The following is a 19,704-nucleotide window of genomic DNA, read 5'->3' as shown; positions in this document are numbered from 1 at the left end:
AGAGGAGACAGGAGACCGTGGCTGCCCCTTTGGAAGCTTTGCATATCCAACAGCCCATCTGCGCCTCACCGGTCCCCTGCGCAGGGAGATCCGGTGGAGACGGTTCCCACTGACACATGGGAAACCTGAAGCCGCAAAGGTGGCAAGATTGCCCAAGGTCACACCTTGGCCTTCCAGGTTGTAGGCGCCTACATTTCTACCGCATCACGAAGGTCTCATCACACAATAGAACTGGGACACATATCGTTATGCTGCAGAAAACCAGTTTCCCAGGAGACCCTGAGGCCATGGTGTTGATGAGGGGGACACCACCGAAACGGGAGGCAAGCAGAGCAAGGCTGAGCGTTGAAAAAGAAATTCCTCCTGTGCCTCTCCCCAGCCAGCACCTCCAAGACCCCAGGCCATGTGCCCTCCTGTATGGGGAGGGGGCGGCAGGGGAACACTGGGTTCCATCCCCCCTGCCTGCCTGCACACACCCATGGGGAGGCGGGGGAACCGAGGGGCTCTGGTGCTGGCCCCAGCTCGGTGGCTGCCTGGCAAGGGGACTCTGGCAGATGGAGACCCTCAGCGACCTTGGCCGCAGCATATGCTTTCCTGGGCTTCCTGGCTGATAGAGCTGTCAAGCCTGAGCCTGGCTCCTCTCCCTGCCTCCTCCTCCTCCTGAACTTCCAGCACCAGAGGAAGAAAAGATGGTGGGGCCGCCACGTCTAGGGACTCTGCCTTTTGTCCAGGTCCCTGCCTTGCCCCCTCCCCCACTCCCACATCTGTCCCCAGGTACCAACAAGGCCAACCCACTCTCAGAATTCCAGGGTGGAAGGGGTCTTGGCCAGACTTCGTCACAACCCATCATTGTACGGAGAGAAAATGAAACCCAGAGGCTGTGATCTCCAGTGATGAGGCTTCTGCACTGCGGCCCATCGCCCCCCCTTCCCCATCCTCCTTTGAATCTAGGCAGAAGTTCCATAAAATGAGAACAAGAGGGGCAGCTTAAGTAAAACAGTCATGGAAGGAAGCCTAGGGGTGAGACAGAACAAGTCCCACCCCGCCCCTGAGAGCAGCTCACAAATGACCTGTAGTAAAATAGACGCCGAAAGCGAGGCTGGGGAAGAAGGGAACGAACACAGCCTGACCACGAACAGCAAACACCGCGGCAATAACGAGGCTCAGAGTCAACTCTGGGCCTCCTGACTGCCATTGCGATAAAGGAAACCATGCCCAGTGCTCTTGTTCTCATGATTAAGGGAGGGCAAGAGGCAGACCAGGTCTTCCGGGAGAAATAAAGATCTTAAAACAGAGGCTACAAGAGACATTGTTGCATGGGATTTGCTGTGGGGGAGGAAGACTAGGGAACCAACAGGGAGAGTCCTAAGACAGAGGAGAGCCAGTGTCCTCTTACCCAAGGTGTCCTGTGTGTGTTGTGCCTTGGTGATGAGAGACTGAAGGACATGAGGAGCACAAGGACCAGAGGCCTAAAGGGATGTAGACATGTCCTCCGATCTGCCTGGGACCACAGTCCCTTTCTGCGGGGACAGCGCCCTCCTAATCTGAGATCAGCGCGCTTCCTGGGAGGCACATAAACTCATGCTGCCTCTGGCTCCCCCTCCCTCCCTTCCCCTCTCTTCCGACAAGACACGGCATGACAATCTAGTCCAACTGCCACATTGTCCTATAGCCAGAAAACCGCAGACTCGCCAAAGGCCACGGTGTGAGCTGCAGGAGCAGGGGACTGAAGGTGGGCCAGCTGATTCCCATCCCACCAGCCACTCTGGACGTGTGGCTCCTGGTTGAAGCCAAGTGCCATCCGTCTCCTTGCGGCTCCTGGCGGCTCCACGTGGGGACACCAGCTCCGCTCACCCCACTGTTCCTGTTTGAGCCCAGGAGCCGTGCCTGCCCCACGTCAGCGTCCTTCATGTCTCCTCCCGGGTCCCCTTTCCTTCCCAGCTGCCAGCTGCCCGGACATCCTTAGCAGCTGGTCCCTGTCCGGCTGATTTCTACGGGCATTTCTTGTGTCAGGCTGAAGTCTCTCACCTTTGCCGAGGTCCGGGGCCTGCGGCAAGACCCAGTATGGCTCACACTCGCTGTAGGAGGGTAGGTGATTACAAACCCTTCTCTCGGGAAGCCTTCCCTCCCTGGAGGAGCTGCCCAACCCCTTCATTTACTGAAAATGAGGCTTTAAAAACACTTTGAAAAGGAACTTCTGCAAACATCTATGTTCTATTTTAAAAGTCCTTCGGAAGAGGTTAAAAGGCTTAATCTAAACGAAAGAAACCATGGCTTTGGGCTCAAATATACCTGGATCTGAATTCCAAACTCCACCATCCGCTATATGACAGTAGGACTTTACTTCTCTGAGCCTTAGTCTATCTGTAAAATGGGGCTACTTACAGTGTGCCTGAGTATGGTTATGGTTAGCAATGACGCAAGTGAAATGCCTAGCAAGAATCCAGCATACAGAAAGCATTCCACACACAGTGGAAATTATTTACTAACCGAAATCTATTCTCGCTTTTAATCATATATATTAAACCTTTATCCCAGTCCAGAATCTAATCTGAAGTGTTATATAATAGCTGGTATCTCCGGGGTGCCTGACCACAGAATCATTTACACACACTTAGGGTCTAATGGCCAAAATAAAGAAGGAAAAGGAAAAAAAAAAAAAAAATCACAAACCAGTCATTGCCTACCAAACGGCAGAATTTCAGGACATCGTCACTTTGATCCGACAGAATGTCTTAAAAATGAATGTGTCCAAAATGGGAGTTCCTGATGGGAATGTGACGCCTCTGAGGGCCTCCCTGCTCCCTCTCTGGCCCCAGCCACCATCTCTTCCGGGGGGCTGCAACAGTCTCAGCCCTACAACTTCGGCACAGTGGCCAGAGGATCCTTTTAGAGTGTGAAATCTGGTCATGTCTCTCCTCCGCTCAAAACCTTTCCCGATGGTCCCATCTTGGAATAGAAGCTTTGGCTTCTCTTACTTACTCTGGCTGAGGCTGAGCCCTGCATCCCGCCCCACCCTCCACCTCTCTCTGACCTCACCTCTTGCTCCCCTCACGCATGGCTGTTCTGTCCACACTCGCACTCAGGGCCTTTGCACATGCTGTTCCCTCCCAGCTCTCTCCCTCCTGCAGGTCTTTACTCCAAGGTCACCTTCTCAGTGAACCTGCCTTGACCCCTTTATTTAAAATACAACTGGGGCATCTGGGTGGCTCAGTCGGTTAAGCATCCGACTTTGGCTCAGGTCATGATCTCATAGTTTATGGGTTTGAGCCCTGTGTCGGGCTCTGGGCTGACAGAACCTGGAGCCTGTTTCAGATTCTGTGTCTCCCTCTCTCTCTCTCTCTCTCTCTCTCAAGAATAAACATTAAATTTCTTTTTAAATACAACCCTCCCTCCCCTCTTTTCTCTTCATGCTCTATTTTCTCCACAGTCCTTATGTGAAGACATTTATGCATTTACTTTATCTTTGGAATAGAAGCTGCAGGGAGGTAAGGATATTTGTGCATTTTATTCTTTATCTAATTTGAAGCACCTAGACCAGTACACCTAAGTACATCATAGGCCCTCGATAAATATTTGCTGAATACGAGTGTCTGCGTGCACTTGGGTTGAGGTCACCACCCAAGTAAGTGCAGGTTTCTGAGCAAATGAAAACAGGGGCAAAAAAAAAAAAAAAAAAAAAAAAGCTCTATGGCACTTTGTTTGTATCATGACAGTCCTTTCTACACACGGTGTCTTCTTTAGGGGCTGGTCTCTTCTACTAGAATCATCTGAATCTTCAGTAGGTAGCAGGGACTGGAGTGCAACCCACTTAGTAACCGCATCTTCAGGGAAAGGATGAAAGCTGTTATTTAACTGGCATCTTGCCAGGCACCCAGGATTATTCTCTCAATTCACGCTTATGTGTCCCCCACAGGTTGGGGTGCGTTCCCTCCATTTGACCACCAGGGACGCTTAGGTTCCGGGGGCCAACTCACATGTATGAGAAAAGTGTGACAAAGTTAGGACTCAGGACTGGTTGCAGCTGCCCCTCCAAATCACATCTCCACACCACAAAATCCAGTTCGTTGTCCCAACTACTCCTAATCCTGACAGCAGCCCCCCGTAGAAAGATGAAGGAAACAGGACTATAGTTGATCCTCATTATCTGCGGATTCTGTATTTGCAAATTCACCTACTCGCTAAAAATGATTTGTAACACCCACAGTCAACACCCACAGTTCTTTCCCGGGAGGGGTGGAAAATGTCAGTTTCCTTGATGTGTAACTTCCCAGCTGGGGTGGAAGGCAACCTTGTTTCACTTCTTATACTGCAAACAAGTGTCCTCTTTGTGCCACATTTTTCACATTTTGGGGCTTTTTGTTGGTGACTTTGCTGTTTAAAATGAAAACAGTGTAGTGCTGAAAAACCGTCTAGTGTTCCTGGGCACAAGAAGGCTGTGATGTGCCTTTTGGGAAAATACGTGTGTCAGATGAGCTTTGATCAGTATGAATTACAGCGCTGTCCGCATGAGTTCGATGTGCATGAAATCAACAGCTGACACTAAAGAAGGTGTCTTTAGACAGAAACACACACAAAACGAGGTTCAGTATTGATCTGTTGATGAAAACGGTGTGACCGGAGGCTCGCAGGAGCCTCACCCTGTGTTCTCCCTCAGGAACAATGGTTCAGTATTCACTAATTCAGGGTTTGCAGCGGCTTCACAGAACATACTACTGCAAATAACAAGAGTTGACTATACTAAGCCCAGCCATCCAGTGCACAGTTCTGCACACAATAGGTCTAGCTGTGGCTATGCGTAAGCATGTACACGCAGACCCACTCGTGTGTGTGTGCTCCGCTCCATGTACTAAACACTGCCATTAGCACCAGCACTGGCAGGTCCCCTCCGAGGGGTGTAATGACCGCATTCAGGAGCTCGGGAGGTAGAACCAGATGCTCCCAGATCCAAATCCAAGGGCAGCTGGGAGTTGTGTGCCTTCATGCTGGTCACACCCAACTTCCTTGTAGATACGGGAGGTTAATCAGTGTCCTGATGATAAAGAGAGGTTGTGCGGGACAACTGCCAAGCACAGAAGCCACAGCTGGGATACAGTATCCAGCAGGCAGCTGGGCAGAGCCTTTTAAAGCCCATGTATTTGCCTAGGGCAGGTAAGGGGGGCCCAGGAGAGCCACTTAGGGCCACCTCCTCCTGAGCAGACTGGCCTTCCTCCTCTTACAGACCTGGACATCATTCTGCCTAGTATGATCTCCAGGAGCATTTGTAGACTAGGAGTCCAGGAGTCAGAGGGTCAAAGCCAGAAGGTACCCAGGGGCAGGGGACTCCAGAGGTCCCAGACTGGCAGCCCAAAGGCCATATCATGCCTATGGACCACTTTCCCTCAGCCTGCACGTGTATGTGTTTTAATCTGAGTCAACATGAATAAATCGAGACATTTCATATTTTAAAAAAGTCCGGATCTCTGTCTTGTCTTATGCCACCCAAAAGATCTTGCCTCTCTGTGTCTGCATTCCTGCACGGCACTGACCGGCTGAGGCTGGGAGGTGGCTCCTTTTCGGTAGTGTTCTTATCAGTGCCCTTGTACTTACACCTGGACTGTTTTTCGCTTGTTAGCTGCCTAGCACTGGAGTTTGGAACCTCTGGTCTAGTCCAATCTCACTTGACAGGATCTGAACTCAAGGGTGGGTGGTACTTGCCCAAGCCCCCAGGTAAATCAGTGGTGGTGCTGGGACTTGAACCCTAGACCTGCAGCTCTGAATCCAGAGCACTGAGATGCCCAAGGAGGCTGGGGACGCGGAACGGGGAACTGGGGTGAGGGGGACATCCTGTTCAGGAAAAGGCTGCTGGGGCCAGAGGGGTAAGGCAGAGAACACCAGCTCTGGCTGCAATCGGCAGAAAGTTCTCTTCTTCCCACCTGCTGGCAAACACTGACCTTCCCTACCCTGTAAGATAAACTGCTGCACGGGCTCTGTTGACACAGTGTTCTCAGGTGCCCCTCTACCTGTCCTGTTCCACCCCCCAGCTCCCCCACCCCTGCCTCAAAGGCAAAGATTTTCATAATCATGGGGGGGGGCGGGGGGGCATGCGGAGCCAGAGGTGGGTGGGGGGAGTGCTTTGTCCTAGGGCAAAGCCTAGTTCTTAGCAAAGGACTGACCCCGAGCTTTAGCTTCCTTATCTGTAAAATGGGGGTTTCAATTATGAAGATTTAATTAGATAATGCACAGGAAGAGTCTGGCGCATACCTCCCAGTGAACATTCGCTTCTTTCCCTTATTTTATAAACCAAGGGCCTGGAGACAAGTGAATGATTCATTCCAAGAAGGTCACAAAATGAAAAGGGATTCCCTTAGCTCCCATGGGGTAATTTTAAAAGGTTAGATATAGTTACATTTGTGAAAATATTTATTATAGCTATAAAAGTAGCACACACTTAAAAAAAAAACCCTCCAGTTTTGTTGTTCAAAGACGAGCCCCTGATTAGTTTCACTGCTGCTTCTTCCAGTCTTTTTCTTTTTTTTTTAATTTTTTTTTAACATTTATTTATTTTTGAGACAGAGAGAGAGCATGAACAGGGGAGGGTCAGAGAAAGAGGGAGACACAGAATCTGAAACAGGCTCCAGGCTCTGAGTTGTCAGCACAGAGCCCGACGCGGGGCTCGAACCCACGGACCGCGAGATCATGACCTGAGCCAGAGTCGGACGCTTAACCGACTGAGCCACCCAGGCACCCCTCTTCCAGTCTTTTTCTAAGCAGAGGGGAAAAAATGTCTTTTAGGGGAGGTGGGGGTTATTTTTATGTGGTTATAACCCTGGTGTGTATGCACCTTTGTATCTTTTAAAAATTTAACATAGCTTAAGAATTGCCTGTGCCATGGCATATTCTTAATAAAAAGTTCTGTTTTTAAAATATTTTCTTTTTTTTAAAGTAATCTCTACACTCACTGTGGGGCTCAAACTCACAACCCTGAGATCAAGAGTCGCACGCTCCCCCCACTGAGCCTGCTGGGCGCCCCTATAAAGAGTATTTTACGGGCTGCATGATTTTCCATTTCATGGGTCATCATGGTTAACTTCTTCCCTTGTTGAATATTTAGTCTTTCTCACTACCAAAAAGAATGCTCCAACGGATACCTTTGTGCATAATTGTTTTTCTGTATTTTGAACTACTTCCTCAGGATAGATCCCCAGTGGTGGGTTTATAGCGTCAACGAATACGCTGCCAAACTGCTTTCCTAATGGGCTGAGTTACCAGATGATTCTCCCACCCATAACACATCCACATTGGCTGTGCTTCCCGTTTCACAAAACCACTGGCACTGAGCTCTGTCTCCTAAAGGGCAAGGCGTTCAAGCTCAAACACGGGAATTATCCAGGGTGATTCTTCTGAGTCTCTTCGGCTTTGGGGCAAGTAGGGTCACCCCCAGTGGCAAAGGGGTGGGGTTAACTCCCGGAGAGACATAGCTCAAAAGTAGCCTAGCTCCAAGCAAGACTGAAAGCAAGTCCCCCAGAGCCTCTCCCATGTCCCAAGCACAGCACCCCTTACCCGTGTGGCAGCTCTGGCAGGCCCCTTTAGTCAGTGTCCACCTAGCACCTGCCTGCTGTGTGCTGGGTCCTTGAATGGTCCCAGCACTCAGATCCTGTCGGTGAAGGGCTGGGCTCAGGAGGGAGTAAGTCCCTCTCCAGAACTCAGGAGGAGGTACCTGTGAGCAGGGCTCTGAAGGATGAGCTGCCTGTGCAGGAGCATTCCGGATGCAGTGTGGGGTGGGGGCCAGCATTATGGAGGCGTGGAGGAGGTGGTGGTGAAGGAGGAGATAATGGTAGAGGAGGGGGAAGAGGAGGAGAGAGGAGAGGGGAGAGGAGGAGGGAGATGGGAAGGAGGAAGAGGAGGAGAAGAGCTACAGGGGTAGGGGCCCAGGAGAGTAGAGAGGGAGGCTGGGTGCTGGGGGAGGGCCTTTCACGCCTCTGGGTTCTGAGCAGAGGAATGACAAGGCTGGGATTATCTTATGGAAGCTAATGCTGTACCAGCTCTGCGGGGAACGGGCTAGAAAGAGGAGGAGAGGTACCAGGAGACCCTAGATGGAAGCAGGGGAGAGGGAATGAGAGAGGCAAAGATGGCTTCCAGAGAAACTGAGGACAGAGGCTCCTCGAGGCCCAGAACGGAGGGGCTGTGGGGAAGGAGGGCGAGGGGAGAAAAGTGATGGCGCCCAGGCATCTGGGAAGGTCAGGGGCGATAGACACTAATCCTGCCTACCCAGTGTTCAGTCTCCCCCTTAGTCACAGAACCCTGTTGTGGTTCCGGGGTGGTGGTACACCAACTTAACCTGCACAAGCCTGGAGGGTGGCAGGGGCAGTTCTGGGAGTGGCAGCACCCGGCCTGGGCTTGCGAATGTGGCTGTGGTCGCTTAGCCCTCAAGGGCCCAGAGACAAGCGGGCATCATGCCTCCAGTGGCTCGGGTCTTCCCAGATGCCAGGAGCAGAGTGGACTCCGAATCGAGGCCTAGCAGACACGTGCTGAAGGAAGTCAGGCCAGGCCGCCAAATAGATGACCCAGAAGTCCTGAGAACCCCATGAGGTCGGTCAGTCTGGGTACAGGAAAAATGGCCCTGAGAGGGCTCCACGGTCCATCTCTCCTGGGACACAGCCTGGCACAGAGTCGGGAGCCAGGACATGCAGCTCTGCCACCAACTGAGTCACAAACCTAAGGGCACGACTCTCTTGACCCCTTGGGACCTCAGTCTCCCCATCCACAAAATGGCGATAATACCCCCTCCCTGATGGAGCTGCTGTGATGTCCCAGGATCTGCCTTCCTTGTCAGCCTGCTTCCCATCACATCTTCTTCCTAACCATCTCCCCTGAGCTCACCCTGTGGGCTCATGCTTTCGCTTATGCGGTGCCCTCTGCCTAGAAAACCCTTCCAAGCTCTCCGCCTACTTGTCTTCCAAGTTCAATTCAAGCATGGATGCCTGTGTGTAACTTCATGGGAGACAGAGTTCATGCTCCCTCCTGGGTGGTCCCTTGCACACGCTCCCTTCAGAGCCCTTCTTCCACCAACAGGACACAGACTATTTGCACACATGGTCACCTGTGGACCACAATCTTCCGTTTTTTGAGGGTTTCTAAGAGCCCCCCCCCCCCCCCCAGCCACAGGCGTCTGGCATAAGCAGCATGTGGGCTGCCGGCGAGTGGTCAGAGGGCTCTGGCACCAGAGGCGACGATGCCCTCAACCAGGCACCACCCAGCCCCGAGCAGAGCAGGAAAGGTCGCCCAGCACAGCTCCAGCCCGCACATGCCCACACCTGGCCCAGTGTGAGGTCAGCAAACCTTCCTCCTCCTCTGCCTCCCAAAGGCCTTTCTTTGGATGGCAACAGACGGTGCTAACACTGCTCTGTGTCCTTGGAGTTGGGACGGTCAGCTAGAGAACTCCACTGGCCTCTTGCTCACGAGCTGTGCCCACCTTATAGACAGCTGAGGGATGCTCAGAATTACCTGACTTGCCTAGGGTCAAGGAACAAGAGGCATAAAGTACCACACCGTGGGCCCTCCTCCTCTTGAGATCAGATGCCACGCCCCATGGGATCTCAGGGACTGAGAAGCTGTTGAGATGTGTGACCTTTAAGAACCTCTAGGAGCCGTCCTTCTGGATTCTCCATACAGTGCAGAAGACAAGAATCCTTCAGAAGTAGGGGACCCACAGGAAGCCAGTCTCCCTGTGAGTCTCTCTCTCTCTCTCTCTCACCCACACGTGCACATGCACACCGAGTCTGAAACCCCCACTGGGCCCTCTAGGGCAAGACACAAATTGGGAGAAAATATTTGCAGAATATGTATTTGACAAAGAACTTGCATCCAGAACGGATGAAGAACTCTCACAGCTCAGTAATAAGACCAACAACCAAATGATTAAATCTTTAACCGTGGGCCAAACGTCTGAACAGAAACTTCACCAAAGAAGATGCACGGATGGCAGATAAGCACACAAAAAGATGTTCAACATCATTGGTCATTAGGAAAATGCAAATTAAATCCGTAAAGAGAGACCACTGCACACCTGTTAGGATGGTTAAAATTTAAAAGACTGATCATAACCAGGGTGCCTGGGTGGCTCAGTTGGTTAAGTGTCCAACTTCGGCTCAGGTCACAATCTCACAGTTCATGGGTTCGAGCCCTGCGTCGGGCTCTGTGCCGACAGCTCAGAGCCTGGAGCCTGCTTCGGATTCTGTGTCTCCCTCTCTCTCTCTGCCCCTCCCCTGCTCACGCTCTGTCTCTCCCTCTCTCTCAAAAATAAATAAACATTAAAAAAAAATGTTTTTAAAGACTGATCATACCAAGTGCTGGTGAGAATGTGGAACTGGAACTTTCATACACTGATGGTGGGATTGTAAACCCAGAGTGGGGGTATAACCACTCTGGAAACACTTGGGAAGTTTCTTAAAGAGTTATATATTTGCCAAACGATCCAGCCATTCTACTTCACTCCTAGGCATTATCCATACAAAGACTTACATGCAAATGTTCACAGCAGCTTTGTTTGTAATAGCAAAAAACTGGGAAAAAAAAAACAAACAATTGTCCATCAGCAGATGAAGGGATAAACTAATCGTGTTTTTTCCTTTATCCATATACTTGAATACTACTCAGCAATAAAAAGGAATATATTGATATGCAAAACATCATGAATCCCAAAATAATTATGCTGAGTGAAAAAGTCAGACCCCTCCCCCCCCAAAATCACATACTGTATGATCCCATTTATATAAAATTCTAGAAAATGCAAAGTCATCTATAGTGATAGAAAGCATATCAGGGGTTGTTGGGGGATGGGGGAGGCATGAGAGGGAGGAATATTACAAAGGGGCAGGAGGAACCTTTTCAGGATGATGGGTTTATTCATTATGTTAACTGCGATGATGATTTTAGGGGTTACACGATGTCAAAACCTACCAAATCACAGACTTTAAATACATGCAGTTTGGGGCTCTGTGCTGACAGCTCAGAGCCTGGAGCCTCCTTCAGATTCTGTGTCCCCCCCCCTCTCTGCCCCTCCCCTGCTCATGCTCATGCTCTGTCTCTCAATAATAAATAAACATTAAAAAAAATTTTTTTAAATATGTGCAGTTCATTGCATGCTGCCTTCAATAAAGTTGGAAGAAGGAGAGAGGGGAAGGGGCCGGGGAAAGAGGAGGAGCACACAGGAGTCTTTCTTAGGATGCCAGGCACACGCACGGATACACACACGCAGACACTGAGTATGAAACTGCTGCTTGGCCTCTAAGAGTCTCTCAACCCAGGATTCCATCTAAAAGGGACACCAAGCTACTTGTCATTTGCTCAATGCTTTTCCAGAGTCCTCTCCATGTGCCTGGCTTGAGCTGGGCACCGGGGGTTCAGAGATGAAGCAAACCCAGTCCTTGCTCTAGGAAGTTCATTCTTTGCTCGAGGAAGTCCATTCTGGAGCAGATTTCCCAGAATTCAACCTACACACTTAGCCACACGCCTCAAGCACACCAGCTGGGTTCCCTTCACACCTCCCCTGAGGTCTTTCTCTGCTCTAGGCTTCCTCCACAAGCAGAGGCCAGCTTTTCCTCTGTGCTGGCCAGGCGGCAGGGCTGTCTGTGGAGACACCGCTCGCTGTTTAGACCTCAGCACAGCCCAAGCAGAAAGCGGCGGACCTGGGCTGCAGGGCTGGCGTGACTTCTGCAGAACGGTACCTGCCCCTCCCTCTGAGGGGCTGCCAGAAGCCTCTCCTGATGCCTGTCTCTCTAGGGTGGCTTCTGTGCCAGGCCTCACAGGCCGTCAGCCAAGTCCCCTCCTTCTGAGGCTGCAGACCAAGCTTCCAGAGACCCTGTGGCTGGGAGGCCCGGCCAGCGCCAGCTTCAAGGGGGCAGTCTGGAGGCCTCAGGCCCTAGAGACGCAATCCTGACAGAGCTGCTGAAAGGGACACAGTTATGGCCTTTGAAGCTGTGGGCCCAGAAGCAGATCACAAACTGCCAAAGTTAAGGACGCCATATGCCCTGACCCAGGCCTGCTGTTCCAGCCTTGTTTCCCTTCTTTGCCCTCACTCTGGAACTTTACATGAAAGGCACAGAGGGACAGCCTGCCGCAGACACATTTTAATATGCGCACTTGAAAATGTTGCCTGGTTGGCCACATTTTAAAAACAAGGGAGATCACAAACATCCCATTTCTAGCTTATAAATCAGAAGGCCTGCAAACACCAGACCCACTCTCTTGCCTGGGAAAGGTGGCAGGAGCAGGCCAGCAGCCACCCTCTTCCAAACAAGCACTTTCCAGTTTGCTGCAGTCCCTGAACAGCCCAACGGACCTGTTTTGCCTCTGTCAATAACTGCCTTCGAGGCCCCTTGCCTCACACATTTGATTCTGGCATAAAGACCTAATGACCTTATGAGGTAGACGGCATCATGTCCCCATTTTACAGAATAGGAAACAGAGCAGCGTGGCTCCAAAGCCAAATACAAGAACACTGGTCGGTGACTAAATGAGTGAACCATGGACCGTACTATTTTTAATAAAGCAAAATGTATTTACTTTGAAGGCATACCTTTTGCCCCCCCCGATATTATATAGTCTCCTTACTCTGGGGACAGAGGTGTTAAAATGCTCCTTCTTTCACTCTACCGCAGCGATAGTAAACAGAAATCTCTTTAAGTGTCACTTGAACGTCCTTATCGGGCAAAATAAAAAGTTGGCAAACCTAGGATGGATTCCCAAATGTACTGATCTTTGAAATCTAAGTGTGAGAAGCACTGCTCTGCTATATAGCCTGCTTCTGCCATTTCTCCTGGTTAAAAAAGAAGAAGAAGAAGAAGAAGAAGAAGAAGAAGAAGAAGAAGAAGAAGAAGAAGAAAGAAAAAGCAAAAAACCCACCCCTATCGGCATCTCATCCTATCTTTGAAGAGTTGGCTTTTGAACTGAGCATTCCCCAAACCTTCTCTGTCCAGCAAACCCACAGAGCATTTGTTCATGCCTCTTGTTATATTTATCTCATTCTTCCTCAAGTTACGGTTATCTATATCCTACCCACTCTTGCACCCCCTAAAGCGGTGACAGAACAGAAGAAACTGCTGAATTGTTGGCCAGTCACCGCTTCAAGAGAACCCCACCTCTGCCTGGCATTTTGTAGGTGGGGAAGAGCAAAGGGCCTGGCCTCAGGCCACCCAGGGAGTTGACAGCAGAGCCGAGGTGAGGACGGGAGTCTCCCGATGCCTCGGTGCTGGCTTTCTTTCCACTTCTTTCCACTTCACCAGGCTGCTTCCCAGAAATTCCCTTCTGCTTGGCTCAGCACCTCAATTCAGAGGACAGTGCTGAGCATGTGACAAACACTTCATGAATCTCTGTCCATTAGGAGGTGCAAAGCAGCCAGGAGAACACAGGCCTCCTCCTCTCCAAGGGCCCTCAGCTCTAGCTTCATATCACCTGCATCAAGCCTTCACTCAGCGTGAGCTGCCCATCAAATAAAGAAATGGCCCTCCGGCCCCTGGTGACCTGGATGTAGAAAGACCCCATATGGCTCAGGAATACAATCCCAATTAGGCCAGAGTTATGATCCCAGCCCTGCTGAGTAACCTTGGGGAAATGCCTTCACCTCTCCAGGTGTCAGGTGCTCCAGACAGGTGGAAAGCTGAGAATAGATACGAAGAATTCCCCAAGCCTACTGGCTTGGTTATTCAGCACTAGACAGGCTTTCCAAGAGGAATTTCAGAGTCCTTTCTCTAGAGTGTCTTAAGGACAGGAAAGGTTCTCGTCCACCTGGGACAAATGGATTATTCCATTAGAGCTGTGCCAGAGTGAGCTTGAATGGCTCCCCCCTGCCCCCAGACTCTGTGGCCACTTTTTGTGTTGCTGGGGTCAAAAGCCAACATATCTTTTTCTTTTTTTATGTTTTATTTATTTTTGAGAGCAAGAGAGACAGAGCATGAGCAGGGAGGGGCAGAGAGAGAGACAGAGACAGAATCCCAAGCAGGCTCCAGGCTCCGAGCTGTCAGCACAGAGCCTGATGAGGGGCTCGAACTCACAGACTGCGAGATCATGGCCCGAGCTGCAGTCGGATGCTTAACTGACTGAGTCACCCAGGCGCCCCAAAAGCCAACATATCTTTAAAACAGTTTGGAACTGCCCTAAGCTGGATGGATGAGGATGATGCTGATTCACAAACTCAATTCAGAAAACAAGGACACGATGATGGCATCATCTCTATAAAGCCTTCCTGATCCACTGAACAGGAAAGATCATCTCCCCTCTCCGACACCCCACTATATACCATTATCAGTCCACAACCCAGCTCCTAGACGGTTTGTCATACCTACATGTTTAGATGTTTGTCTCCTACTTAGACATCGTTTTCTTGAAATGAGGGATCACCTCTTACTCTTTCCTGTACCCCATGCACTTAGCCCAGGGCCTGGCTAAGAAACCATAAACGAACGCTGAGCCATGTTTAGCTAGACAAGGAAGCCCTCCCACCTCTATTCTGGGACAAGGTGGCATTTAGTTCTTTTAGAGCCCACGGATGCATCCAGTCCATCTGCAGGACGGGAACGCCAATTTTCAGAGGGACACTGGCTTACCCAAAGTTATTCAGTTAACGAGAGGGCTCAGACGCGAAGCAACCCTTTTGACTCTCAGTACGGTGCGCTTCCAGCTCTTTCTCAGCCTCTCCAACACATTAGCTGTGTAACTCTGGGCAAGGCTCTTTGTCTCTCTGCCCTGGCTTTCTCTTTGTGAAATGGGTAAAAACCATAATGGGATTGTCTCAGGGATAAAACAGAGCACAGCACACAGGGAGCACTCAAAAAGCGTGTCTGTTGTGACTGTCATTCATGACCAGCCCTTCTCCTCAGGGAAAGGGCACCCACCACCCATCAGCAGAGCAGGGCTCAAGGTGAAAGGAAGTCTTCCCAGCCCCGACCTATACACAAGTTCAAGCAGCAAGTTCCCTGCAGTCATCAGTTTGGGGAAGGGCCTGATCTCCGCCCAAGAGCACACACAACTCACAGGGATGGCGGCAAGGTATGTATGCAGAGGCAGCAAAACCTTTGGAAGAGCATGCTCTTCCGGGTCAGACAGACCTGGTGTCAGGTAACAGGCTGCCCTTCCTGGCTGTGCCATCTTGGCAGCCACTCTCTCTAAGCCTTGGGCTCCTCGTCCTTCAAATAGGTATAATTTGTTATGAGGATCACCTGAGGTAGGTAATGGCCTGGTACTCCATAGATGATACTAAGAGTAATAATACTTGTCCCATTTTTATTTAACCAAATGCACGCGATAAAATGTCCAAACCAGAAAGGGCCTTAAGGATCCAGGAGCCCAGTCCTGTCATGTTATAGCCGGGGACCCAGAGGTCGTGGTTGGCCAAGGTCACACAATGGGGTGCTGGTGGAGTGAGAGCCAGGGCTGGGGGTCTCCGGATTTTCTACCGCATGTCCATTCTGGCCCACTCGATTCTCCTCATCTGTTCCTCCCATCCCCACCCCCACCCCCCACCCCCCAGCACAGCGAGGGGAAGAGTCACGTTCTTTCCAACCCTCTTCCTTTCACACTCCTCTGAAACCAGCCAGCGCTATCTGTTTGCCAACGTCACAGTTCTCCCAGGCACACGGGGCCCCTTCCAGCCTTGAGGAGAAGGTAAAACAATTGCTGGCTACTGGCAATAGCAATAATAACAGTATTAGTAATTAACAGTGATAATAATGGCAACCAACAACCTGCACAGTGCCCTGTGCTTAACAGTGTTTTTCCTACAAACGTCAGCACATTCCACAGTTTCTCCCTAACCTCGTTGGCTTAGGGGCATAACTGCCTCAAACTTATTCAACACTTCCTGAGCACCTACTTTGTACCTAGCCACAGGCTAGAGGTTAGAGAGGACCAAGATGAGGCCTCTGTTGGGAGGAGTTCACAATCTAACGGGGATTTAGGGCAGGTGGGGACATAACTTCACTTGGCCCAAATGATGCAGCCACAAAATGCCCTGCCCCAGCCTATGGGGAGCCTTCTTTATCACGATGCCAAGGGGCACAGTGTATCTGTGGAATAAATGGGAGCAAGGAAGGGCGAGGCCTAGGCTGGAAAGGGCAGCAGGAGGAAAAACAAAGAATAGAAAGTCCAGACACCAAACACTCGATTGCCTGTCTCAGAGAGGTTCTAGTGGGAGACTCCAGGGAGGGCAAGGGAGCAGCAATAGGACCCGTATGGAATCAGGAGGCCTCGGCCCCTGACCCCCGCCAGCACACAAGATTCTGATGCTTCTTGTCCCTTAGGGACTTTGCCCTCGGATGCCAAGATTTTCCAAACCCAGTGCTGGGGTATATATGCCTCCTTGGGACCATCATTCGCTAGAATGATGTCACAGCCCTTGCAGTGGAAATGTTTGTACCTCCTGGTTGCTTCCTAGGCCCTCAGCCCAACACACTCCAGCATTCATTATCCCCTGGCAGGGACGCCATCCGCAGGGATGTGGAAGAGATTGGCAGGGTGGGGGAGGGGGAGAGAAGAGGCTAAAAGCAGCCACCCCTCCCCTCTTCCTCCAGTCTATCTCTCAAGTCCTGAGTCCCTGAAAACCTACTATGTGCCAGGCACAGGCACTATTTTAGGTGCTTTCATATACATCTCATTTCATCATCCCATCGACCTACTCAGGCATGTATGCCTCTTCCCAGATGTGCAGATGAGGAAACTGAAGCTTGGGGGTGGGAAGTAACTCGAGGAAGGTCACCCCAGTGACAGCGTAGGGATATCAGTATAGGACTGTCTGATGCCTCCGGTTCCACGAGGCTCACAAGGTCATGTTTCACTGGAGAAGTCCACAGTTGAAAGAGACCAATTGAGGAAACCCCAATTATTTCATAAACCCAAGTTTAAATTCTGGGTTGCTCTGGTAGAGAGATCCCTGACATGTCAGAGCTACCTGAGTGGCACGTGACAACCACACAGACCATCTAATCCAACTCCTGCATTTAACAGATGAACAGACAGACACCCACGCCTAAAGAATTTTAAGATGGCTACTGGTGGCCTCCTAGCAAGCTAAGGGACTAGAACCCGAATCTCTGGCACTTTCCCTACACCACCCTGCCTGCAGAGATCACCTTTTCCTGATAAGCTCCTGCAGCCCATCCCACACCGCCAGATGGGCAGAGAAGGCAGAGGAAACAGGCAGCTGTGTGACCAGGCCTCTCCTCAGTCTGTCTGCAGGGTTGAGGAAGAGAATCTGGGGCTTACCAGGCTAGTAGGTGTTCTGCTGAGCGGAAGGAGAGAGCATCCTACCCCATGGAGGGTCCAGAGAGACAGACTCAGATCTCCTGCTTCAGGGGTCATGGGCATGTTTTCCAGACCTACTGCAGGGCCCTGACGCTTCTCAGGGGGGAATGTGGTAAAGAAGCAGTCGTTGGCACTTGACCTTGGGTTGGGTGTGGGGTTCCACCCGTCTCCCACCCCTAGGTACCCTTGCTCCTCCTCAAAAAAGGAAAGGGGCTTAAATATTTGCCAAATGCTGAAAGAGGAAGACATTTAGGAACGGGGCGGTCCCTAGACCTCTCCTAATCGCCCACCTTGGGCATCTTCCCCGCTGCAACCAGCATCCTGTAATTAGTGATTTTCACGGGTTTGGGGCGGGGTGGTGGGGGGGAATGAAGGGAGGGTAAGAATGAGTCACAGTTAACCCCTCCTCGGCCGATGCCCTCTGAGGGATTCTACCGCAGCGGGCGGTCGCCAGCGGCCCCCGCCCGCCCGCCCGTCGGGTGCAGCGAAGGGCCCCCTCCGGGCTCGGCCGCGGCCTCCTCACCTGAGTCCGCTGGCGCTCCGCAGCCCCCGCCGGCTCGCACCGCTCCGGCCCCGCTTGGCGCAGCGCCTCTGCAGTCGCGGCTGCAGCTGTCTGGCCCGGATCAGCAACCTGCGGCGGAGGGGGGAAAACGCACAGACAGGGGCGGGTGAACGCGGGCGGGGACACCCGAGCCCCCCGCAGCTGACAGCTGGGCCGCCGCAGCCAGAAAGCCTGGAGGGCAGGCTGCCTGCCGGGCGCTCGGTCCTGTCTGCTCCCCGGCGCGGCCCGCGCCTCCCCTCCCCCCACCCGCACTCGGCACTCGGTGGGAGCAGCTGGGCGGTGGGCCCCGAGGTCCCCGGGGTCGCTGTCATCACCTGCCGAGGCTTCCATGGCTTCGGCTGCCCTGCCCAGGCCGCCGACCTGCTCTCCGGAGCCCCTGCTGGAGGCGGCTCGCCAGGGCTGGGGCTGCCGGGAGGGAGGAAAGGGGAGGGTGAGGTGGATGGAAGGGACCAGCCAGTGGGCGGCTCGCTGGCAGCTGCGTAAGCGGCCCGTCTTCACTTTCCTTCTTAAAGAGATAGTTTGCATCTTGCCTCAGAGGGTGCGGGAGTGGGGGCGCGAGCACGCACGGGGTGGGGTCCTGTCCCACCTACTGTGTACAGCCAGCCTGTGTTTAGAGTTGGGCATTGCGGCCGAGAGGAAAGCACATTGTCTGCCCACTGACAGGCTGTGTGATCCTGGGCAAGTCCCTGCACGTCCCTGGTCCTCAGTTTCCTCACCTGCAACGTGGATTGATGATACCGATCTCACTTCCTGGCACGCTGCCGGCTTATGCTAAATAGTAATGGCATCTGGATTCCATTCGGAACATTTTTCACTCCCTCATTTTTCACATCCGAGTACCAGGTTGCTTATTTAATGCGAACAGCATTTGGGCTATGAAGAAAAATGATGGCAAGAATCTTAAATATCTGAAAAGTCACGTTTGTCTTTGAAGTATTAAGATGGCGAATCTTTGAAAACATGGAAAGATAATCACAACCTAAATTAAACGTTCATTATACACCTTGTCCCTCTGTGTTCCATCTGCTATTGTAAGGGAGACAAGGGGACCACAGGAGACAAAGGGACCTTGAGGACCCTACGTGACATAGTGATTTCCTCCTCTCCTACTCCCTTTGCCCTAGTTTTGCTGGATTTCCAGCTAACATATTGTATACATACCATCTGTCATTGTCACCCCCACTAGAACGTACGTGCCATGATGGAAGGAACCCTGCTATATTCCCAGTGCCTAAAGTAGTGCCTAACACATAATCAGGTGCTCAGTAAATATGGACTAAATGAGAGAGAGAGCAAGCATACATTGTGCCAGGGCCCCGCCTTCCCTAAGAACACTAGGCCTGATGCCATCCTGGTCTCCTAAAACTCTTATATCCTTAAATCTCTGTCTGCTCTTGGTGAGGCTGAACTTGGTACCCTCTACCTAAGCTGATGGAGAAGCATTTGTATAGTGATTTTACCAATTTTATATCTTGACTCTGCAGGACTGGCCTGGTGAGAAATAGTTAATATTTATAATGTACATGAAAAAAACAGTTGCTTTGAATTTAGTGTTACTTTTCAAAGTTAAACCTTTTTCTGGAGCTCAAGTTTGGGGGTAAATCCACCACTCTATAACAATGCCTATAATTTTGAAACATATGCCTATAAATTTTTTTGGCTCTATTTCCCCCTCTATTCCATTAAATTGAATTTTCCTATCAGATGGCCACCATTATGTTATGCTTTGTGGAAAAATATGGCAGAGCAATTGTAGCAGGAATAGGAAATTGTAGTTGAAAAAGCCATGTGAAATAAGGTCTGCTGTCTAAACAAAACAAAAACAAAAACAAAAAACAAAAAACTAATGCTTGTATTAGCAAGTT

The 19,704-nt window shown here is 51.2% G+C and overlaps 1 protein-coding gene across 1 annotated transcript in view; it reads right to left on the bottom strand.

Annotated features, from left to right (window-relative positions):
- SNPH (syntaphilin) overlaps positions 1–18,274 on the bottom strand; it is a 36,434-nt gene extending 18,160 nt beyond the window's left edge. The window contains 2 exon segments of the mRNA XM_053890375.1: positions 17,801–17,908; positions 18,154–18,274. The gene's annotated coding sequence lies outside the window, so the exon portion shown is untranslated.
- Positions 18,275–19,704: the final 1,430 nt, after the last annotated feature.

The sequence above is a fragment of the Panthera pardus genome, unplaced genomic scaffold, assembly GCF_024362965.1.
Source record: "Panthera pardus isolate Hobbes unplaced genomic scaffold, ASM2436296v1 HiC_scaffold_25, whole genome shotgun sequence".
Lineage (NCBI taxonomy): Eukaryota > Metazoa > Chordata > Mammalia > Carnivora > Felidae > Panthera > Panthera pardus.
This window is presented reverse-complemented; position numbering and strand designations above follow the sequence as displayed.